A 25623-nucleotide genomic window follows, 5' to 3' on the forward strand; every position below is an offset into this window, starting at 1 on the left:
CAATTTGAGACTAAGTGGCAACCTAACGGACATCAAGCTATATATGGTGATGATATAAAGTTGCAACAATTTGTAGAGCAACACTGGAGGGCAAGGACATGAGTTGGTTTAGCCAATATGGAATTGCACATTTTGCAACATATGTTGCACTCAGAGTAGCATTTTTGTAGAGATTCCGAAAGGAGAAAACTTCGAGTGATATTTTAAAGAAAATAAAGGACATTAGGCAAGGAAGTATGTTGGTGGAATATTATGCTTAGAAATTCAAAATTTTGGTGGAAATATTACAGGGTAATGAGAGACCCACATATGAGATGTTGGTAGGTTATTTTTTGAAAGGTATGAGAAAGGGATTGAAAATGTAGTGGCTAGCATAGACATAGTAGATGGCTTCGACAACTTGGTCACAGCTGCAGCAAGGGTTGAAAAAATACTTGGTATAACCAGGACAAAAACTAGAAGCAAGCATAGCTCTGAATAGAAGCAGAGTTAGATGTTGAGTTTGTAACTGATGAGGATAGTGATTCTGAGTTGTTCTCTGATAGTGAGGCTGAAAGTAGCAAAGGAAAGCAGAAGAAGAAGAAGCAGAGTGGTAAGAAGAAAAAGGATAAAGAAGAAGATTTGATTAGTCCTTTGGATGTTATGTTGTAGATCCAAAGGAAAAGCAATATTGTCTAGTTTGTAAAAGGGAAGGCCATAACACAGCCCAGTGTTGCTACAAACCTAATAATAGGAGTAGATAAACTCCACATGCAGGAAGAGGGAGAAATGATGTTGAAACTAATCAAATAGCTCCATTTAGAGGGAGGCCACCATTTCAAATACCTCCTAGACCTCCACAAGCACCTTGGAGAAATCAAGATAATAATCAAAGAAGACCACCAGGCATAATTCCATGTGTGTATTGTTCAACACCAGATCATTGGGTTTGTCTGAATTGTGCTTTGTGGGTCAAACATAGAGAGGAGAGTGGAATGTCAGTTGTACCCTACAATCAAGATAATCAACAAGCTAACCCACAGCAACAACACCAACATCAACCACTAGCTCAAGCAAATGTAATAATAATTGACATTGATGAGCAACAAACATCAGATGTATTACTTATCTAGAGCTTCAACCTCAAGAGCATTGTGATGAATGGGCTTGTGATTGTAATCAATGTGGGGAGAACCAAGAGATAGATGTTATGTTTATTACTAGGTCTAAAGCTAGAGTTCCTATTGATTTGAAGAAACAAAAAGGAATCAGAGATCAAGTTCAAAATAAGGTGCAAAAGGACCAGAAGAATCAAAATGTGGATGACACTACTTCAGATATTCAGGAAGACTGATTGCAACAGCATTATGAGAAACCCTTAACAAAAAAAGATGACAAGGATTGGTTTGAGGTATTAATCAATTCTCCATTGCATATGTCTTTGGATCAGTCATTATGTATGGTTCCAGCCTTCAAAGAAAATTATTGAATAGATTGTTATCAAGGGAGTATCCAATTCAGACAAATAGCATACTTGAGCCAGTAGTGAACAAAGTTGATCCATCAAATGTCGACTTTGTAGTTCCACTTATAAAGGTGGTATTTCATAGCACTTTTTTTGATGAAGTATTGTTCGATAGAGGATCTGGAGTCAACATCCTGGCTCAGTCTATGTATTATAAAATGAAGTTGGGAAAATTGCAGCCATCACCATTTTAGGTAAAGATGGCAAATCGGAGAAGAGTTCAACCATCAAGAATTTTGACGTAGCAATCTATTTATATTGCAAGGATTCAGTTCCTGAATTTTTTTATGTTGAATATGGAGAGAGGTAATAAATCCTATGATATGTTGTTGGGGAGGCCCTAGTTTAGATTGTCTAAAGTCAAGCAGGATTGGGTGAGAGTGTGTGGGACGGGTGTTTAACCTCACTCCTATCTTATTGCAAATTTAGCGAGAACCACGATTAAATTGTCAATCCATGGGACCAAGCTGACTCGACTAGTGCATAGAGGCTACAAGAGGTTGTCAATCTCTCGGAAAACAACAAACAACTCACATATGACTCAAGCTACACTCAAGTGACTGAAATTACCAAAAGCCAATCGCTCATCGACAAACAAATCACATTCGTTTATAGCATCAAATGACATCCAAACATAATAAAACTTCTAGGACATGTATATAAGACCTAATCACACATGCTTATGGTCTCAAATCCCACTTTAGGTCATGTGCCAAAATCACGATTATTAATAGCAGTGGATGTTTGACTAGTCATTTTCGACCCAGAATGCACTTAAATGCTTAGCAATGATGCTCCAATACCCCGCCTATGCTTAGTTTTGATTTTGAAGTGTAAAATCCTACTTATAATGAAATTAGGCCACAGGTCGACGACGCCAAAAGCTACGAAATATTGTGAAGTGTGTACGTCAATGCGTAGAGCTCTTACGTGCGGTTGCAATGCAACAAACACAACTGCAATGTGACAACCGGGGAGGGAGTAGGAAGCACGAGAAGGAGAGAAGTGAGCGCCGTTAGCTCACACTGTGTATTTCATTATCCAAAAACGTAATAATAAATTATAAAAATTGGCTTTTATACCTTAGCCAAGGTTTTCGGTGGTCAAAACTGATAATTTGGGAGCTCTAACTAAAGATAGGTAATGGCAGGTTGATACAATCTGGAAGCTTGTAGCCTCGGCTCATCAATTACAAGGTTTATCCAAGAAATAGGAGCTACAATATCCCGAATTTATCAAAAATATTAAGTGTTTTTACAATGAGATCTCCGAAAAATGGTATCCGAGTTAGCTTGCTGCTAACATTCCCCCCTCCTCGCCTGTGTCCTCCCTTGACACAACTTTATGGGTTGAAGTAGTCTTTGGGTTGGCGGTTGGCGAGGCGGTCTTTAAGCGCATTTAGGGCCTTTTCGTATCTGATTTTCTTCTCTTTATCTGGCACCGGTAAAACTTGCATAGTTACTCTGTTTTTAAGCTCCACTACTAAGTAATCTTGATGCCAGGTTGTTTATCACTGGCCCAAATATCTTTGTTTGCCAAGTGAAAAACCCTGTGTAGAACGCTTCCTCAAACGCCAACATATTGTGAGACTTCGTAAGAACATACATCTGGTGTAGAATCCACAGAGGACTTCTTCGGAAGGTTGGCTACTAAGATCGTAGCATAAACCTTTATTACCCTCCAGGAACGACATCCACGGGGCACCTGCTTGCTCTGTCTCATGGTAAAATTAGATACAGGTGAGTAGCATTCGGCAGATTTGATATAGCATTGCACATGATAGATCAAGAAGACGTTTAAAGAATGACATGGTGCCCGTTAGGGTTTTCACCATGTATTCTTCAGTCGCGGCGTTCCCTTTTCTGGAGCAGGCAATCTTGGGTAGTTCAACCAGGTTGGTCGCTTCTTTGTCATTGCCTCATGTGCTTACGAGGTCCTTACTTTTGGTACAGGACAAAAAGTGGGATCTTTTTGAAGTACCGCAGTTGCCCTTGTGAGAAGAATCAGATACCTTGAACTCGTGTTCAACCAGCTCAGCCTCCACTTTTGGTGGTCTTGATCTATGCCTTCTACTTGCATGTCTTTGTAAAGCCTCTCTTTGACTTGGAGCAACTCCACGTTTATCAAAGGATATGGTAGGGATTGCTGATGCCATTGCGCATTGATTTGATTGGGAGTGAGTTGTGTAACGTTGACGGAGTGAAGAACTCTCAACTCCCAATCCATCACTGCTTTTCACTGCTCATCCACCTCTTTTGTAATCTTTTCTTTCAGTGCATCTTTCTCAGCTTTTGACAGCTAGACCACTGGAACTGTATCAGCTTCTCTTATTTGTACCTAGAATTCATCCTCACCACCTAGCTCTTTTGCTGACTGTGTCTCCATCTCAGCAAAAAAAATTGAGGGGATCTCTATTTGTGGCTGTTCTAAAGTTCCCACCTCTTCTTGAGTTTTTGGCCATCCATCTCTCAATAGCTGGTTGACTCTTTGAAGCTCAGCTATTTCTTTTAGTATCTCTTCTTCTTGTTGCACCCGCATTAAAGCTAGGTCTCTACGCTCAAACTGCTCCAGTTTAATCTCTAGCTTGAGGTTCTTGTTATTTTTCTCTAATGCTTTGTAGACCTTGTCTATTCCTTTGATCGAGGCCACTGTGGGATTTTCTCGTATTTGTTGCAAGAAAGTTGCCTAATCATTTATTCTCTGTTCTAAGTATTGCAGGGAGGTGTTTGCTACATCTAGCTGTACTTGAACTTTTTAAACTGACAGGGCTGTAGTTAAAAGTTCGCTGGTAACTTTTGTCAGCAGTTCATCTTTTGCTTTGCAAGCATCTAACAACTTCATAAGTAGGTCACCGAGCTCCTCCATTTCCATCTGCTATTATCCCTTGCTATCTGATGTTGTTCATCTTCAGCTTTCATTTCCTGCACTTGCTTTTGTAGATCACTGTGATGACATTTAATCTGTCATCTAGCTCCCCTTGGAGAGTGTCAATCACCATCTCTAGTTCTTTTTCCTTTGTGTTGCGGCTAAGTGCTGCTGTTAGGACTCTTTCCGTCATGTCCTGCATTTGCCTTGCATATTCATTCAATTGTAGGATTACCTCATCGTTTGATTGCCATTATTCATTTCTTGCTAGCTGCTGAGGCGGTCCGGGCGGGCAACAAGAAGAGTGGCCTCTAGACACCCTTCAAGGCTCCCGTGCTGCTCAATGGGGCTGGGGCACAACACAACACAAACCAAAACAACAAACCCACAGCCAAATCCCAACTACACAAGGGGCACCACCTAGTTTAAGAGCGAACTAGGACGCAAAAGAGGAGAATCGTTAGAGCAACCCACAAACAAGCAAGGAATTTACACTAACCCTAACACCAATGGAACACTCTTACACACTAAAACACGATAGAGAGAGAGAGAAAGAGAGAGAGAGAGAGAGAGAGAGAGAGAGAGAGAGAGAGAGATAGTGCTCGGGCTGCTTTGAAATGTATCAGCAATGATCAAGCAAACACAACTATATATTTAAGAAAGAGAGAGAAAGGGGGAGGGGGTGCTTGTTGCATTAATACCTTCTTACGAATCTGTCATGAAAAATCAAAGTGAGATTAGTATTTGTTCAACATAGCTTGCGTAAATTTCACCACAACACATCACAAGAAAAGCCACCCCAATCACTGTCTTAAGGCCAGGGGAGTCCTCTCCACCCTGTCGCCCTCTTACAGTATGTGGAATTTATGGCTAGATTGATGACAACACCGTAGAGACAAGCTATCAAGAACTTAACAAAAAACACCAAGACACTTACGCATCATTGTTGTCCATTACTTCACGTTGGAAGGGAGACAAAGTATCCAAGCTTAGTCCAAATCCACCCTCCTTGATTCAGCAAATGTTGGGCTTACACTAGTAGGAGAAATGATAGATTTCCTACTCTCAATTGAATTATCACTCTCTCTCTTACAATGGCATAGAGTTCCCTTGCTAATCCCCTATTACAACACATGCACATGCATAAGACAATGAGCTTCCACTCAAGAGCTCCTTCTAGAGAGGTTGAGCTTGGCTTCTCAAGCTATAGCATAGTGCTCTTGCTTATGGCTCCCCCCTTTTGTGCTAGCTACACCCTCCTTTTATAGCAATTTTGAAGGCTAGGGTTACTCCTCTAACCATGGTTGGGTTAGATTTTCAGCAATTTATCTAATTTCTTTTGCTTGGAATTATCAAGAAGTTGGTGGGGAAAGAGAGAGGAGAGAAATGGAGGTGATAGGACTTTTCATAGTGGGTTAGTGTTAGTAGAGTTAGTATTAATTTACAAATGGAATTGGATATTTACAATGGGAGTATCCATGTAGGATACAAATAAGGAAGAAAAACTCTTAAGAGGTAAGAAAAGGTGGATTTCTTACAAGGTTGATGCTCCAAGTGTCTTGAGTAGGGCCAATTTTGACGCTTGTTGACGGTCCACTAGCTTTGACGGTACATTTTTTCTCCACTCTTGACCTTCCTTGAGAGACAAGGTAATTGAAGCTGAGTAATCAATCACCATGATGCTGTCTTTTAAGAGAAGAGGCTGAATTTTGTGGTTTTTTTGATAGATATGGGTAAATTGGGGGAGGAAAAATGAGACTAGGTGGTCAATTTTGGAATGGAATTGTGTGTGGGAGATATGAGTTCACCATGGTTTCTCTTATTCTTCAAGGTTGAGGAGAAGGTGAGTAGGGTGCAGAGAGGAGTGGTGAGAGAGGTGGGGATGATGAGTGGAGAAGTGTGCGTGAAAGAGGAAAGTGATAAAGTGGAAGAGAGAGTGTGGCTGCATAGCATGGAAAAACTGGGGTCCACTAATAAAATCATAGCTCACAGCTCGTAGCTCAAAAAAATATGAAAAAATTTGAGGCAAAAGTTCAGCCCACGAGCTACAACTTTTGTTTGTATCACCTTTTCAAATTCGGAGAGCAAGTGAACTTTAAAAAATCAGCAAAACCGACCGTTTTTTTCCACTGCACAAGGTCCTTGTGGGGTCCTGCTTTGGATGATTCTTTTGAATACCTCCAAGAGTGAGCCCTCCATAGTGCATGTATGCATGCCACCTACCCTTGACCTTATTTGGTAGGTCTATAATTGAAGATATTGTTGAGATTGTGATATAAGTGAAAGGTACAACTAAGAAAATCAAATATTGAGGGGTCTAAAAAATATGTACATGTCAAATATAAATAATATAAGTGGAAAAAATATAAAGGGGTCAAAAGAAATCTCTCTCATTATGAGGCTACCATAAAAAGATAAATATTCTTGGTGTTCTAATTTTTTAGAAAAAAAAACAAAATAGATGTAGGAAGGGAAAAATCACAATAGTGAAAAAATATACACATAAATAAAACTAGTTTTTTTGGATTTTTGTTGGGGTGGAGTTACACCAAATATAAGAGAAGCTTACATGAAAATATTTCTATATGGAATAAAGAGTATGAAAAATGGTAAGAAAAATTGTGGTAATGGTGAGGCAATGTACAGAGCATAAATAACACACACCTAGGTAGAAATATTTAAATAAATACCAAAATAATTATAAAAAAATCTTTTATTTAGGCCCTATATACAAAGAAATATTTACATACGCATGGGCCATAATATACTTATATTTTTTATTTTTTTTTATTCTTTTGGCTCAACTATCCCAATGACTAGCTAATTGAGGGTTTTTTAAGAAGATATGGGAAAAGTCCCGTGACTCACGCACGCCTATGTACAGTGAAATGGTAGGGATAGCCCCAGTGTTTGGGTGATTTTGGTACGGTGAGGTAACTCACTGTGGCAATTACAAAGAGCCGAAAAACGGCTATCACTGCCTAGATGTCTCGGCCGTCTCTTATGTCTCTCTCGGCTACGTCGTGGCGGCTGGTTGTTCTTGCCCTTGATGCTATGTCTAGTCTTCTTCCGCTTTGTCATCCTGAGGCTTCGTGGATGCCTCGGCCTTTTCTTGTTGTAGAGAGGTTGAAGGTGTTTCCTCGGAATCCTGAATACTTATTTATTTAAACTTTGTGATGTCCTCTGGTGCAGGACTTGTTTCCCTTTCCGGCTCTGGCTCTTGCTCTTGCTCTTGTGTGGCTCTTATGTAGTAGCTGCCTGTTGTGCAGATTCAACTGCTTCTCTTTGTTTAGAATCTGTCTCTTCTATGGGTTCAATTTCTTTGGCTTTATCTACTGGTGAAGGTGGTGGGCTTGGCATGGGGTGATCATGTTGTTCAAAAGCAGGTGAAGAAGGTCAGGGAGACATATAACCTTGATCATGTTGTGCTTCTCCTTGTGCAATTGCTTCCTCTGCTTGTTTTTGCTGCTTAGGTTTAGCTTTCTGTTCTGCTTCTTGGGCTTCTTTCAGCTTCAAAGCTTCTACTTCCTGATACATTTTTTCCAGTAACTCGGTGGGATCTTTTGCCTATTTCCTAGCATGGTGCTTTGTTCTTGGTCCTTTCAATTCAATTGGTACCCACTTTGCTGGGTCCTTGCCTTGTGCTTGGCGGCTGCATTTGTAGGAGTGCATTTCTCTTTCAAACCTGGCTTTTTTAGTTGCGGCTCCTCCTGTTGTGCTACCACGGATTTTCTTTTCATCTCTTCCCTTCATGCTCGTTTTTTCTCATTATCTGAGATTTTACTACTATGTCATTCTGGCGAGCTCTCCACAGACTCTTCATCAGACTTGTATGTTTTTTTGGTAGATCTTGTGGCTCGAGGGGAAGGTTGTGCTGACACTATCCAAGTGTTCTGATCTGGGCAGGTGGCAAGTTGTTGGCCATGCCGATAGCATAGTAGGAAATTCTGGTTAGAACCTCAATGATCCCATATATGTTATTTTTCCCTCTTTCTTTGTCCCCTTCACTGTGGACAACACGTACTATGCACGGTCAATTGGTTTCCTGGTTGTTGATTTAAGAACTTGTGTAAATGTTGTGCCAACCGATGATTAGGTGTCGTATACCTTGGTGGTCTCTTAGCAAAGAAGTGAAAGTGTTGATGATACAATCTTGCAGGCTCTTCCACCTGTTTTTGGATGAGATTGGCAAATGTCGCAGCGGCGGTCTCCTTGGTGAAGGTTCCTTCCATTGTAAGGTTTCCAGTTTCTGAAACCTTAGAAATTGTACAAAGCCTAATCAAATTAACTTGGTTGTTAAGAAACCACTCTAGAATGATCCAACTATGGCAATTATTGGTATTTTTGGAACCGTAACCAGAGCTTTACTATGGTTAGAATTTTTCAGAACAGAATTCAGATAAAATCTAGAAAAGTTACGGGCTCTGAAAGGTTACACTATGAATTTAATTAGTTAGGTAAAATTGAATGGTTCCAGTAATTATTAATGTTAAAGACTTTTTATCATAAGGTTCTAGAAATTGTAGATATTTCCAAAATTAATTATTAAAAGTCAACAAACTAGCAGAAAATTGATTCTGTGTATCGGGGGGGCTGTATGGGGTAATGATGAACTTTCCCAGACAAGATTTAGCAGAAGGGGGCATTTTTGGAGCTGTAGGGCTGCTTGGGATACAAGTTACTGCCAGTTCCAGTCTGTGAGTGCCCAAAAACCTATAAATATGACCCCTTGCTTCACAATTTTGGTCAGACTCGAAGCCTTGGTACATTCTCTCTCATCTAGAGAGACATCTATGCAAAAATCACTAGAGAGCAAAGCTCTAGTTGGTTAATCAACAGTAATTAGCACTAATCTTTTTTAATTCGTAAAACTAAGTTAATCTATTTACAAATTTCTTAATTAATTAAAGATTAAATCTATGTATACTCTAAAATTCTCTCCTAATTCAAAATTCTCTGCTGATTATTGTGATTAAGCTTAGGGATACTAAGCTAATTAATTATTATATCATATTAAGCCTGAAATTACTCATTTTAACCATAAATTAATGATAATTATACTAATTAAGTTTAGATTAAGATGAGATAATTATCAAAGCTGTGTTAAACTGTCATTAAGCTAGAAAAATTATCTAGTAGTTTTTTGAGTAATTTTCATAATTAATTAAGAAGAATTACACTATTTTTAAGAGAAAAGTAAAGGGAGAAATGACCAAACTAATCCAAAATTCTTTGACATAATTACCAGAGGTAAATCACATCTTATGGGACCCATGATAATTATCTTAACCTGAGATAATTAGTTTAACTAATCATCTCAACATAATTAAATTGTTTTTAGGGGAAATAAAAGAAGGAAAATAGAAAATTGATTTGAGATAATTATCAGAGATAAATCACATCTTAAAAACCTGTAATAGTTATCTTGACCTCAGATAATTAGTTTACCTAATTACCTCAGCAGAATTACACTGTTATTAGGGAAAAATAAAAGGGGGCAAATAACAAACTAATTGAAAATGCTTTGAGATAACTATTAGAGAAAAAACACATCTTATGAAACCGGTGATAATTATATTAACTTCACATTATTAATTTAACTAATTATCTCAGTAAAACTAGACTGTTTTTAGGGGACAATAAAAGGAGGAAAATAGCAAACTAATCCAAAAAGCTTTGAAATAATTATCAGAGTAGAAATACATCTTATGAAACCCATGATAATTATCTTAACCTCCGAAAATTAGTTTGACTAATTATGCCATTAGAATTACACTATTTTTAGGGAGAAATAAAAGGGGAAAAATAGCAAACTGGTTTAAAATTCTTTGAGATAACTATCAGACAAAAAAAACATCTTAGGAAACCCTTGATACTTATCTGAATCTCAGATAATAGTTTTAACTAATTAATGGGGGAAAATAGTAAATTAAACTAAAAAGATTTGAGATAATTATCATAGGTAAATCACATCTTAAGAAACCCGTGTTATTATCTTAAATTCAAATAATTAATTTAGCTAATTATCTTAGTAGAAAAACAATATTTTTGAGGGTAATTAAAGTGGGAGATTAGTAAATCATGTGACATGATTACATGCTATTTATCTGAGATATATTATAGGATAACAAGGCCGTGATAATTATGCCAGGGTTAGAAAAATAGTATAGATATTTATCTAAGTCAAATTATACTAATTCTAGATGAGAACTAAAGAGGGAAACTAGTAAAACATGTGATATGATTACATGCTATTTATCAGAGTTAGATTACATGATAATGATGCCATGATAATTATTTCAAGGTTAGAAAAATAGTATAGATATTTATCCAAGTCAAATTATACTAATTCTAGCTAAAAACTAAAGGGAAAAATTAGTAAATCATGCGATATGATTACATGCTATTTGTCTCATCCATATTAGATGATAGAAAAACCATGATAATTATATCAAGGTTAGAAATGTAGTATATATATTTATCTAAGTCAAATTAAAGATGGAAATTAGATAATTGAGTTGGAAAAATATAAGATAACTACCAGAGGTCACAAACATCATTAGCTGCTTGTGATAATTATACCATAGTTAATTAGTGAGTTTAAAAAATTATAATTGACCAAAAGTCCCGTTTTTAGCAAAAGATTAATTAAAATAAATAGACTTTGCCATCAAAAGTTTTTGGGAAAACTATAGTAGGTGTAAACCTATGATATAAAGTAGAGGAGATAAACTCCATGACAGAAAATAAATAGAATAAATATTAAGCTAAAAATAAAAATATTCCAAACTTAAAATTCGATAAAAATTTAGGAAAAAGATATAAAAATTTATAAGAAAATTAGGATAGCTTAGAAAACCGTTAGGGAAGCTATGAAAAAAGTTATCATGCCTATATAGAAAAATAAGAAATTAATAGGTCAAGAATTTACCAATTAAAACTATAAATTTAACCTAGATTTGAATAAAATTGGATACTAAGGTTAAGTTTAGCTTTCGGATAATTTACCTAATGATTAGATGTCCTTTTTATAAAGAGAAGAAGTTATGGCACCTAAAAGGACACAACCAAATCCTACATCTGATGATGAGGACGTAGCTCCAAAACGAACTAGAGCGTCGCACAACGACGAAGCCGGGTCAGTAGTAGGCCTACGGAGGAGAGTCTTCAGGCGCCAGCGCAGCAGCAGATGGCCAATCAATCCCATATGGGTTTCCCATTATTCAATTAAGTCTTTAAATAGTTTAAGGTATTTTATAAGTTAGCATTGCATACGTAAGGAGTGAGAGAATCAGGAAAGGAATAATTGACCAAAAACTAAAGGTAAATTCCAACGTGCATTTGTTTTTAATGTAGGAAATAATTGTTTCGGTTAAAACTGGTTGAATTAAGAAAGATATGATTGATCATCCTTAAGACAGCTTTTCTCAAGACACCTCCGACTCCTTGTTATAAATTGATGATAATGATGGCTTTCCAGCCACCATGGATAAGTCGGTTACCCCCATGAACGATGAGTTTCTACTCCGTGTCATGTCTTGATGTTTCTACATAAGTTAGGATACCGTTTTTTTATCCTAGGGGAGCCGTCCGGTTGTATGGGAAACTAGTTTGGTGTATGGGCACCCGGAACCTTGGGTGGTGGTTTATCCACTCCAGATTGTGAATAAGGAATGGGTGTCATTTTTTCACCCTTAGGTGATCTTGAGACAAGAAGAGTACTGGTCATGGTTATTATGGACAATGTTTTGATTGACAGTACCCTGTCTTAAGTTTAAAGATGTCTGTTTGCTAAAAGAATGTTTTCAATATTGTTTTAATAAAATCCTGTTATGAAGGATAAAAGGAATGAGTATTTTAATTGTGATAAGAACGTGGTAGTAATCAAATAACAAAAGAATCATGTGTGAGTGTGGGGTGGTACGTGGGGATTGACTAAGGTTGTCAATCATGGACAGGTGGACCTGATTAGTCAGGCAACTATCCATCCCCGCGCACTAAAAACGTTTGGAAAACTTTTTCACTTGGAAGAGGAGTCCACCAGCGGCTATGCCCTCACATATGTTAGGGGGGAAAAAGCGTTGGTTGAGGATAGCTTAGCCAAATTTGTGGAAGTTATAGGGCCGAAATAGTTTTTTTGGACTTTTAATACGTTGTACCGTTTCCGCTACTGCGAGACAGGACTAGGTCTTCTTCTAAGGCTATAGACCCCAGCCATTGTTAATAGTAAAGGTATATTCCTTGGATTTTTCTTATTTAGAGACTCTGATTTTTATCAGACCTAGAGACCTATCAAGGATCCCATCCCAATCTTGGTATTGGCGGGTTGGGGATTTCACAAGTGGTATCAGAGCATGTGTTAACTAAAGTCTTGGACCTAGGGAAAAGTTAAGGTGTTAGGTTGAAATAAGTGATCTTGATGAATTCAATTAAAGAGATATTTGATTAAAAAGAGGGAGAGAAAGAAAGAGAGATAATTACTCCCATATTTGCAGGAAGATTTTCATCAAGCCTACTACAAATCCATGGGTTTCAACACTAGGTTTATGAAAAATTGCCTATCCGGACACTATTCAATGCGAAAAAGCATGATGAAATGGCTAGATAAGAGATTTTCTCCTTCCACTTGGAGGATCAGTTGGTCACGATCTGGTGGAATTTTCTTCATTGATGCGGGAGAGCTAGAAGGTTTAGAACTAAATATGAAGAGACTCAAGTGGGCTGAAGATCTTTAAGTGATTGAAGTATACTTTTTCATTGGAACGGAGAATCTAGAGGAAACCCTTGTAATAGATGATGTCCAAGTATCACAAAATCAGTGTGTGTTTGACCAAGTGTCTAAAGTAATCTACCCAGGTAGAATTAGACCCATAGGTATAGGCCCTAGTTTTAATGGACCAAAAGATGTACATTTTGATCCTATATCTGATCCACCCAAAGTCCACAAGATTCTAGTATAGGATTGTCGTCACCCTTGTACATAGTAGGACCTTCATGGATTGTATTGACTCTTGTACATATTATGGTTCTCATGAGTATGCTATAAACAGTTTTGTTTATGGTTTGGTAATTGTCTTCATCCTGTGTGCAAAAGTTTTGAGTATGAGATAAGTTAAAAGCATAAGTAAGAAAAGATTTCATTTGGTACTAAATTACACTGATTCAATCTCAGGGAAATACTCGCATAAATAGACTTTACACTGTTGCTCAAGAGAAGAAATTATTACTAAAGCAAGTTCAACCCCCTACTGCGAGACAGGACTAGGTCTTCTTCTAAGGCTATAGACCCGATCCATTGTTAATGGTAAAGGTATATTCCATGGATTTTTCTTGTTTAGAGACTCTGATTTTTATCAGACCTACAGACCTGTCAAGGATCCCATCCCAAGCTTGGTATTGGCAGGTTGGGGATTTCACAGCCGTCTTTCTATCTCTTGCCCTCATTGTCATTCCTTCTGTTGGCAGTTTTAGAGCTTCTACCACTCTCTCTTTTGTAATCACCACTTTGACTTTGTTCCCTTGTTGGTCAGAGATTTTGGCGGTTCCATCTTCTTTGGTCGTGGAAAAGAGCTCATAAGCTTTTTGGAAGTCCACTCCGCATGGCTCTTGTACGTGTCTTTAGTATTTCCATCTGAGCTCCTTTGCTATTTGTTATTAATTTTTGACTCAAAATGCACTCAAAAATCAAATTGAAAATCGAATAATTAAGAAAATCCATTGGAAAACACAGCTTTATTATTTTTGTTGGATTTGTCCATTTTTAAGTCTCAATATCAAGAAAAATGATGAAAAATAACCAAAAATGACTATTTTTAGATGATTTTTTGATAGTATATACACTATTTACCCTCATCGAGGAGATATCATCAGTAAATTTTTCCCGTTGATGATTTATAAGGACATTATTAAGCAATTTTATAAAAAATCACACGTTAACATCAAACTTTTTCCTCCCTCTTCAAACATTGCCCTTAATTACTTAGTACTCTTCCACCCCTCCTAGATGGCGTACTCTGGAACAACTGTCTGCATGGGTTGAACAATCGTGTCCATGCATAGCCTTGGTTGGCTCTTCCATGCTTTGAAGATCAATGCATTTCAAACCATTATGTTGTGCAAGAGTTGGGTCTTGAGTAATTAACGCAAGGGTTTCTGATGTCGAGGCTTTCTGATGTTGTCTTCCAAAGAGCAACTCTTGTAGCTTGTGTGCTCTTTGCTTGTTTGTGCCATCAGGATGCTTTAACACGCTAATTTCCTCATCTTTTGGTATCAATAATGGCTATTGTTGAGCTTTTACCCGCCATTGATATCTTGGTGTGTCTTGGTCAAAATGGTGTGATTGAGGTTTCTGAGACTTAACTCTCCATTGTTTGATTCGTTTTCCAGTTTGCGGAGAAGATAAGTGCTCCTCTTTCTTCGAAATCAATTTTGTGTTAGGTTCCTTGCTTGGAGGTGCTCCTCTTTGTGTTTTGATCTTTGGAACCTTTGGTATTGTCGATGATGTTTTGGGCACCCAGATTTGAATCGGCTTTTCCTTAAGCTGTGCTTTCGATACCCAAATTTTCCTGACTCCTTGCATGCTACTTGTAGTATTTGCTTGTTGATAGGATGGAGAAGTTTGATTACTTTGTGGTTTGCTTTGCTGGTATTGCCCTTTCCCTTCCTCCTTGGAGCAATTGGAACAATGAGTTGTCCGCCTTTAGGTGATAGCTTGAGTTGATTGGTATCCCAATCTGGTAGTGCCTTATATGTCCGCATCCATGGAATTCCAAGGATCATCGTCTCATTTATGTGCTCATCTGGTAATCATACAAACTTATGAGGACATGAATATCCATGTACTATCACATTCAAGTTGACTACTCCCAATGTTGGTGTTGGGTTCTTGTTGCATCCTTTGATAATGGCTATTCCTGCTGTCAAAGAGTGACTTGTTGCTTTCTTGTACGTGGAATAATTGATTGCATTTACTCTAGCTCTTGTATTGACCAATGCATTTGTACATGTGCTATTGTTGTTGAGTTGTACTTTGATGCAAAGGTCCATTCCATCTAACCATTCATTATCTGTTGACACTGCATCTTTTTGCAATCCCCATTGTTGGTCATCTATTTCCAGAGTGTTGATGGGAATAGGTATTTGTTGATTCTCGAGAGCAGCTTTCCTTTTGAGTACCCTAAGCCGAGCTTTCTCTTGGACTTCATCAATAACCTGTCGTTTTATCTTTCTTTGCTTGGCTGCATGCATTCTTCTAGCAATTCATTGGTTAGTGGCAGATTGTAGCTCTTTAAAAGACATCCACTAATCCAATTAGCCATTGGTTCACCATCTAGGGTGGATAGCTTAATTGCTCCACTTGGAGATACATCTTCAATGATAAAACAGTCCATTTTCTTTATTCTTAAACTTGGAAATGTGTTGCTTAAGGGAATAGACTAGAACTAAGTCCCCTTTTTTGAAGATTTTTGTAATTAGATGGGAATCAAAAAACTATTTTTATTTCCGCATTTGTGCATAGATGCGAGCTACAGTTGTTAGCCTTTGCTTATCTAGCTTCTCTAAATCTTCAAGTCTTTCTGACAATTCATGTCCATTCCACTCAAGATCCTTAGCTACCCTTAGTGTCGGCAATAGAAATTCTATTGGCAGTATGGCATCAAGACCATAAACAAGGTTAAAGGGTGTAGCATGTAAAGCTATTTTGAATGAAACTCGATAAGCATATAGAGCTACATGGAGATTCATTTCCCAGTCTGTCCTTCCTGAACTAACTACTTTGGTCAATACCGAGCTAAGAATCTTATTCGTATGCTCAACTTATCCCCGTTTTCTTGTGGGTGATAGGAAGATGATTTGTTATGAATGGCCATAAATTCATTAAGCAAATAATCGATTAGCTCATTACGGAAATGAGTTTCCCTATCACTGACAATTTCTATTGGCAGTCCATATCTTGTGAATACATACTCATATAAGAGTGCGGCAGTGGTTCTGGCATCATTCTTTTGAGTTGCTTTAGCCTCGTTCCACTTAGTCAAATAGTCCGTAGCTACAATGATATATTGATCTTGGGTTCTATAAGTAGGTGGTTGTATTGGCCCAACAAAGTCTATACCCCATTTTGCAAAAGCTCTAGCTCCGTCTTAAGGGCATGCTATCTACTCTTATTGGTTTTTTTGCTCGTTTGACAAGCGTCACATCTCTGAACATACTCTTTGGAATTTGCAAAAAGTGTTGGCCACCATATGCCTGCCATTAAGATTGCTCTTGCAGCGGTCTCACTAGAAAAGTGACATCTAGCTAATCCACCATGTGCTTGTTCTATAATCAAAATATATTTGTCTTCATTTACACAAAGACGCAAATGTTGATCCTTACCTCTCCGATATAATTGGTTTCCAATAAGATCATATTCTCTTGCTTTAGTTTCAATTACTCTTTGACGTTGTTTACTCATATCCTCAGGAAATGTTTGGCTCAATAAGTAAGTAACTAGATAGTTACTCCACTTAGAAACATGTGAAATTTGGAACAATGTTACATGAGATATGGGTGTCTATTTTTGACATTGAGGACAATCCTTTACAAAAGAGCAAACATCACTCCTCATAGTTGGCCAAAATGCTCCAAGTCTCAAGATCTTTTGCATAGTTTGGTCTTCCGCAAAGTGAAGTCCTACTATGGTAATATGTGCTTGACTTAGGTAATGGGTTTTCTCTTTAGGATTAATGCATATATTCCATCTTGGGTTCTTTTGTATAGCCTACTAGCTAGTAATTGATACATAGATGATTGCTCAATTAATCCAATTGTAATAGGAAGTGGTATTTGTGAATCCACTTGAGCTATGGTCATCAATGATACCATAAATTTCGACCATCGAGGTATCATTTCCACGGAGAACAAATATGCATCTGGTAGATCATCGTCTACTCCTATAGGTGGTTCCCCTGAAACAATCCTAAACAAATGATCTGATCTTTGATGAGTGGTGTCATTTTTCACAACTACAATGAAATCAAATTCTAGAAGAATGATGAACCATCTCACTATTCTTCCTGTGCTGCATGGCTTGTTGACCAAGTACAATAAGGCTTGGTGATCCACAAAGAACACAAATTTGTTTTCTAATAGGTAATGTCTATATTTTATTACCACATAGATCATCCCTAATCCTTCTTTTTAGTGGTGGTATAATTATTTTCCGCCATGTTCAACTGTCGGCTAGCATAAGAAATAGGAAAATCAATTTTTCCATCTCCTGGTTGAGCTAGTATATCTAATGGCAAAACTGGAAGCATCTACATGTATGTGGGATATCTTATTCCAGTCTGGTGTTTTCAATATTTGAGCTAAACTTAGAGCTTGCTTAAGCTTCATGAAGGATTCTTCACACGCTTCAGTTCATTCAAAGTGTGTAATCAAGCTATACATGGGTTTTTCAATTATAGTGTACATGTAAATGAACCGTTTGTAATATCCACAATGTCCCATGAAGGCTTGAACCCCCTTGACTGTTGTTGGTCTAGGCGAATCGGCAATAACATGAATTTTATCTATATCAGTAGCTATTCCAATTTTAGACACTATGTGTCCAAGAATTTTTCCTTGTCTACCCATGAATGTGCACTTTTCAGGATTTAAGAAAATCCTATAAAGTCTACATTTTTCAAATACGTTTTTGAGGTGTTCAAAATGATCAACCCGGATTGATGAATATACGCATAGATCATCCATATATACTTCCAAGAATTTCCTAAGATATTATTTAAAATCATGACTCATCAATCTTTGAAAGGTGGCAGGAGAATTAGTTAACCCAAAAGGCATGACCCGATAGGGAAAAATACCCCATTCCATTGCAAAAGCAATTTTATGATTATCTTTTGGGTCAACCAAAAGTTGATTGTATCCCAAAAATCCATCTAGGAAGCTATACGCTTCTTTTCTTGCAACTCCTTGTAAAACATGCTCAGTGATTGAAAGAGGAAAGTTGTCTCTAATGGTAGCTGCATTCACTTTCTTGAGGTTGACACACACTCATAATTTTCCATTCTTCTTGGGTACTACCACAATTGGAGACACCCAATCTGTGTGTTCAATTTCATAAATGAATTCAACTTCCTTTAGTTTTTCAATCTCTTCTTTGATCTTCCTGGTAAATGTTTCATTGTATGTGCATGGCCTTTGTCTACTTAGTTTCGTATCATCTCTCATGGGTATAGTATATTGACAGATTTCTGGATCAACACCCTTGAGATCCTTGCAGTAAGACCAAGAGAATATTTCTCGGTATTCTTTCAGTAATCTTATCAAAAGCTCTTCTTCTTCTTTTGTTAGGTCATTTGGAATGTAGGCAAGCCTAAGCTCTTCTCCTGGTTCAATCAAATCTATTTTTTTGCGTTTTCAGGCCCTTCGTAGGACTTGTCTTGTTTTCTTAGTTCTCTAACAGGTTGTTCGGTAATGATTTTTTGATCTTGGAGAGTATATTTCTTGTAATGGGATGGAACACTCATTGCATCTTTACCATCCTCTTCTGTGGTTTCCATTTCGGTAGTATATATCTCCTTTTGAGATTTTTTCAACTCTCGATACTTCTTTTTCCACTCAACTCGTGTCATGGTTGACTCTTTGTCCTATGTTTTTGGTTTTCCTTGAGTATCCTTCGTCATTTTTCTCGATGTTTTTGACATTTTTGGGTTTTCTTTTGAAGGATATCTACCACTGATTTTGTCCTTGACACAATCATGTGCATCTATATGCATGAGGACTTGTGTTCTACTAGAGACTGATAGCATAGCTCTAGCTTTTACGTTTCTGGTGTCTCTTTTTCGTATATACCATTTTTGTCTTCTCAATTTCTGGTTAGGAAAGTCAAAACACTTTTCCTCCCCTGCTTTCAAGAGTAGCTTAGCTCTCACATGTTCTTTTTCTGACCCCGAATCTTTTGAGGTAGCTGAGTGTTCTTTTAACTCATCTGTTGCATCACAATAGACGTCTAAAAAGACTTGTTGAGCTTTCATCAAGTCCTTGGGTTCCTCATTTTCATCTTCAATGTAGAGGGTTGAAATCATTTGTATGGGAATTATGTCATAGCCGTCCTCATTGCAAAATTGAGTAGGTATAGACGTATTTACACATATATCCATTGTCACTAAAATTTGAGTCCACTCAAATAGCTCAAACAAATGCTCTGGAAAGGGTTCAGGTACATAGGCTTTGTCAGTGCAATCCCTTTCTAAGAAACATTCTTCTCATTTTAAACTTCCATTTTTTGAAGCCCCACGCATCTAAATAGGAGTGTCCTTGTTCAACCAAGATGGAAGCTTAGTTTCAGCTGAAGAGACTGAATCAAACTCTTGTATGGGCGCTTTCATGACATCTCTATAAATGTGATCTTTTAGATTAACCCTTGTTATAGATCCCACTTGCTTCAAGTACAGATAATTGTTTCCCCAATCTTGGATAAGCTGTACCTGTCGCATGAAAGGTCTCCCCAATATGATTTCGTAATTGAGTTTCTTCCCAAAGTCCACTATGGCAAAAGTGTGTTGATATTCAATCCCATAGGAATTAACTATCACTTTTTAAAGCAGTCCTAATGGTCTTTCAATGTGTCAATCAACCAATTGCAATTTCATGTTTGTCTAATGGCTGGTTGTCCCCAGGATTCCCATACTGCTTTTGTCTATGGCTATGCCTACCCCACTATTCAGTATTGCCATGTTTTCTATGTCATTATATTTCACTCGAAGGGTGGTTTCCTTCTTCCCCTTCGTAATATTCTCCAACTTTGTTCATTGGAACATATCAAATCTCTTTGTTATCCATTTTGTTATTCAATTTTCCCAAATTTTTTGTGACTAGTTGATATTCAATTCCATAGGAATTAACTATCACTTTTTAAAGCAGTCCTAATGGTCTTTCAATGTGTCAATCAACCAATTGCAATTTCATGTTTGTCTAATGGCTGGTTGTCCCTAGGATTCACATACTACTTTCCTCTATGGCTATGCCTACCCCACTATTCAGTATTGCCATGGTTTCTATGTCATTATATTTCACTGGAAGGGTGGTTTCCTTCTTCCCCTTCATAATATTCTCCAACTTTGTTCAGTGGAACATATCAAATCTCTTTGTTATCCATTTTGTTATTTAGTTTTTCCAAATTTTTTGCGACTAGCCCCGTTATTCCCACCTTCTCTAGGGTTTTCTGTAGATCATTCCACATATATGGTCTGATTTTTAACACTTCTCCTAAAGTAAGAGTGCATTGTATGGTTGTAGAAATGATTGAATGAATGTTGTCTACTTCTAGGGTTTGTTCCGCTCTTTTTACCTGAGTGGTCTTACACACTATGGACTCAACTTCGTTATCTCCCAAGTAATAGGGTAACTTTTTCAAGGTCAATGGTTTAGACATTCATGAAGCTTCAGATCCGCAATCCCCATACAAGGATTGTACATCCATGTCCATATCAGGAGGTAGGTTGTCTAACCAAACTTCTTCTATAGGAGCTGACTTTAGAGTTAGGCTCCCATCATTGATCTCTCTAACATTTTCCCATAAGTGTCCTGGCCAGTCTTCCTCTACGAATGGAATTCCATCTAAGGCATCTTCCTTGTTTGACACAATAAGATTTGGCTCTTTTGGTTCAATGTGGGGTTCTACCACCACTTTGGATTTTTCTTGAGTGTCTATTACCACAAGCTCCTCAGGTTTTGCCATACTTTTGAGCTTGGGTTTTTGTTTTTCCAGCATTTCTTGCGTGATTCTTACCAAATTTTGATAAGCTTCAAGCTTAGCTGCTTCCATGTCTGGAGAAGGATAGTTTTTCCATTTGTCTTCCATGTTTTGGCCTGCTTTAAGACCCGCTTGGTATACTTCTAAGGCTGCATTAATAGGATCAAAAAATTTGTCAACCAAAATTGATCCTCCAAATTTCACGATTGTTTCTTTGACTTCACTTCCAGTTTCTTTCACCTTTTCCTGGAATAGTTGTTTTGCTTTCTCCTCAATTTTAGCTCGTTGTTTCTGTTTTCTCATCTCATACCTTTTTCTTTTGCTTCTTTTGGTCTTTTGAGAGGCAATTTTGTATTCTCTGAATCATCAGAGGAGTTATGTTTCTTTTCTTAGCCTAGGCTCTAGTGATTACCTTGATTGGAACAATTGGTTCACTCTCAAATGAGCTACTAGGTATCACTTGGACTACGTTTACTACTGTTTTACCCTTGTTTAAAGGATTTTTAGGACAATCTTCCGAGAAGTGTCCTCCCTTTTTGCAAAATTGTATGCAACAAGCTCTCGGCATTCATTTTTTTTATGATCATCTGCACCACATTTATGATAGTTTTCCGTTCTTGGCTTAATCATGGGTCTTACTATAGGAGGTCTAACACCTTGATTAGCCACATGATACATTGGTGCAAGATCTGGTGGAGCATACGCCATAGGTTCTTCCATTGGTGGTGGATGTGCATTATACCAATCTCCTTCTACCATTACTGTAGATGGACTAGGCTCAGCATAGGGTGTAACAGGCACTAGTTCTTGTTCATCTATGACTACTTTTGAATGCATGTACTTTACAAGGACTACATTATGTCCTGGATACGAAGGTTGCTGACCCGACATGGGTTGAGGTCTTTCCATACCCATCGGTGGTCTTTGAGTTGGTGCCATGTTAGGCTGGTATCTGTACATGGGTTGTCCTTGTGGCCTCATCGGCACGTACTGAACGTTCCTATCATCCTTTGGTCGGTAATAGCAGTCATTGGTATCATGGTTGGTTCATTTACCCTCGATTGCACACCATTTTTTCAGTCTATTGGTTGTCCCTATTTAGGTATCCCTTGCCCTGGTCCCCTTATAGATGATTTTTGCATGTTATTAATCATGTCATTCATCCTTTTTTTGAGCATGTCTTCTATGGCTAAAAGTGGTGCTGCAGTAGTCATTCCCACTTGTGTTGGTTTAGTGGATGTTTTTTTCTCACTCTGGTTATCCTTAGGGAAATATTCCTCATTGAAAATATCACAATTGTCTCCTAAGTCAATAGCATCTGACACACACTCTTCTAGGGTTGTATGCTTCTTGCTATACAGTATAGCATGAAGTTCTTTGTCTAGCAGTCCCTCTAGAAACAATGATACTATTCGTTCTTCTGCAGGTATCTCTAGCCCTCGGCATCTGGCAATGTATTGTTTCATTCGAGTTGCACAATCCCTAACAGACTCACCATGTTTCTGTTTAAAGCTGTAGATTTGAGCTACTGTATTGTGTTTGATCTCCGTTTTGGAACATGCAACCACAAATCCTTGAGCTAATGTGTGCAAGTCCATGATTGACCTTGATGGAATGTTTTGGAACCATGTTAATCCTTTTACTTTTAATGTCATTCCAAACCCCTCGAATTGAGTATGGAAATTGAATATGCGTTTTGCTCTTAGCACTTGCTTAAAACTTGTTAAGTGGTCGTATGGATCCTCAGATCCACTGTATTTTTTGACCCATTTCTAAAAATCAGCTGGTCTGACACGTCTGTTTGGTTCAACTTCCGGTCTCCTGGTAGTTGGTCCTGTTCTGAGTCCTTCGAACCAGTCTGTTGGAAATAGTGACTCATGTAGCCTTGGACTAGCCTTAGTGTCACCCGGTTTTCTTCGTGTGATGAGGTGATTTTGGTTTCTTAACATTACTCTCAGAAGGTGTTCGTCTCTTGGAATAGTTTCTGGTCCTTGGTCCAATATCCAATCCCTTATTGAATACGCTTGGTATTTGGTTTGTTCTACCTCCTTAGGAGTCATCATAACAAAGTTGTTGTTATAACAATCTCTAAACAGGTAGGTTGGTAAATTTGTTGGTCCCTTATCCTTGATCTTGAAGATATAGATGATCTTCATGGGTGTTAGTTGTCCTAATTTGGCATGCGAAGTCCACAGAAGATCTTTGACATTTCTATCCTCCCAACAATAGACTAAGATCCTAGGTTTATCTGTACTAAGCCGTTTCAAAGGCTTCAAATCAACTTGATCGCATCCGTCAAATTCTACAGTTGGTGGTCCTTCTTTTGCGTCCATATCTAGAATTATGGTATCTACTTCTAACCCCCATTTGTCTATCATGTCAGGGTTTTCGACTTGTAAATACAGAGTTTCACCTCTGTCCATGTACATTTTTCCTTGTTTGTTTGCCCTGATTTCTTCTTCGAGCTCAATACCATGGTCATCAATGCGAATAGCGTACTCTTGGTTAGGATCCAGGTAAACCTGAGCTCCATGGCGATTAGTCTTATAAAAAGAGAGTATATGCTTGTAGCACATTGTCGTTCCGGTTTTTGAGTAAGTCGAATAGAAGACATTTTAGATGTTGAATTTGAGAAAGTGTCTGAGACTTCTTCAAGGACAGTGTGCAAGGAATTGCCTTGATTCACGCTTTCCTCGGTGGATACTCTACTGGAGGTTTCTCCACATATCCCTGATTTCCTAGTACACTAACAGATCTACGGTTCATAAAGACTTGTGGATCCTTGTATAGAGTACTTACCTTTGGATTGACTTGTTGTCATTTTTTTCCATTTGACTTAATTGCAATTTCTTTCAAGCTACCGATTCCTTGTCTGCAACTTGATTCCTGTATTAATTTTGATCAAGTTAGCTATTCTTTCACAAAGACTGTGTAATTTTTTCTAGCTATTGTTTTTGGTCTATATGTATAACTGCAAATCGAGCTAATTTAGTCAGTAGTTGAGATTTTCAAAATCGACTTTGGCAAAAATCAAAGGATTAATCTACAACCTACAAAATTAAGTGAACATGTAGCAATTTGGATTCGATTGAACCCAAAATTTCCCAATGGTCTTGTATTATGTTCATCTAACACTGTACAAGTTCAAAAGTAAAAAATGATATCTCTCTGTAGCAGTAACAAATAATCGTGGTTATTTACTTTTGTCAAATTTTTACACTTTTTGGCTTGGTTTGCCAAGTATACAACCTGTTAAGGTCCTTTGACAAGTTTCTTCAAGTTTGGACAAAATCTGTTCAAGTCAATCAATTGTTTCGTGTCTGCTCTGATTTCAAGAATCTGGCTTAAGTCTCACTTTTGTGATCCAAATTTCACCAAAATTGATTTGTGTGGTCTACTTGATATGCTTGACCTTGTGGTATGCTCAAATATGTAAGATTGTCAATTTTTCAAGCAGATGTAAATAATTGCAATTAGTTACTCTAGCTAATTTTTTGTAAGTTTTTGTTCCAATCTTGACACATATTTGTTAAGTACCTTTACTTAAGGTCTCTAGCCAAGTTTCATCAAGTTTGGACAATTTTTGGTCAAATGGTCATCAGTTTTCTGTTCGCAAACTGATTTTGCAAATTTGATCACAATTTTCAATCCAGTGATCCAAATCTTACCAAATTTTGTTTGTGGGCTTATTACAATATGGTAAAACTAGAGGTATGCTAACTTGGTCAAAAAAGTTGAAAAATGGGACAGATGTAAATAATCGTGATTATTTACTTCTAGCAAATTTTTGCATCTTTTTGATCAACTGAGCATATACACATGTCTATCACATCAATATAAGCCTATGAATCAAATTTCATTGAGTTTGGACAATTTTTTTCCCAATTTACACTCAAGTTTTCGAAAGTCAGTACAAACTTTAGTTTTTACCCAGTTTTTTGCCAGTTTGGTGATCCAAATCCAATGTGCCTTTACAAAAGTTGTTTGTACACATGCAATGAGTCACTAGTATCAATCTTGGTCAAATTTGAGATGAAAGTAAATAATCATGATTATTTACTTCATGCTTAAAATGAACCATTTTTTGCACTTTTTTCATGGACAGTCTTTCATGAGTTATTTTAAGCTTAGGAATCAAGCCAAAACTTAATTTGGCCTAAAATGTCAAGAAAAAGTAAATAATCTGAGTTTTTGCAAACTCTTGATATTTTTATCTTAAAGTGTTCTTGAACTTATCCTCTGGTTCATACAACTTTCAAGCATACTCTCGAGATGGATTGAGTGGTTTGGAGTCTTTTCGTGCTATTTCTAGCCATAGACCTGAAACTCTACAACTTCAAATAATAACTCACAATGATTCTTTCGGAGAGAGCAATGTTTTAAAATGCACCTACTTACCCTACTCCTCGGTTCTCATGCAATGGGGTTGTGGAAAGTGTCCACAGACACTCGTTTTCTTGTTTTTTATGGTTTTCTAAGCATTGATCTTAACACTTGTTTCATCTATCAA

Source organism: Adiantum capillus-veneris, chromosome 8 (genome assembly GCF_014529385.1).
Source record: "Adiantum capillus-veneris isolate H3 chromosome 8, ASM1452938v2, whole genome shotgun sequence".
NCBI classification, from domain to species: Eukaryota; Viridiplantae; Streptophyta; class Polypodiopsida; order Polypodiales; family Pteridaceae; genus Adiantum; species Adiantum capillus-veneris.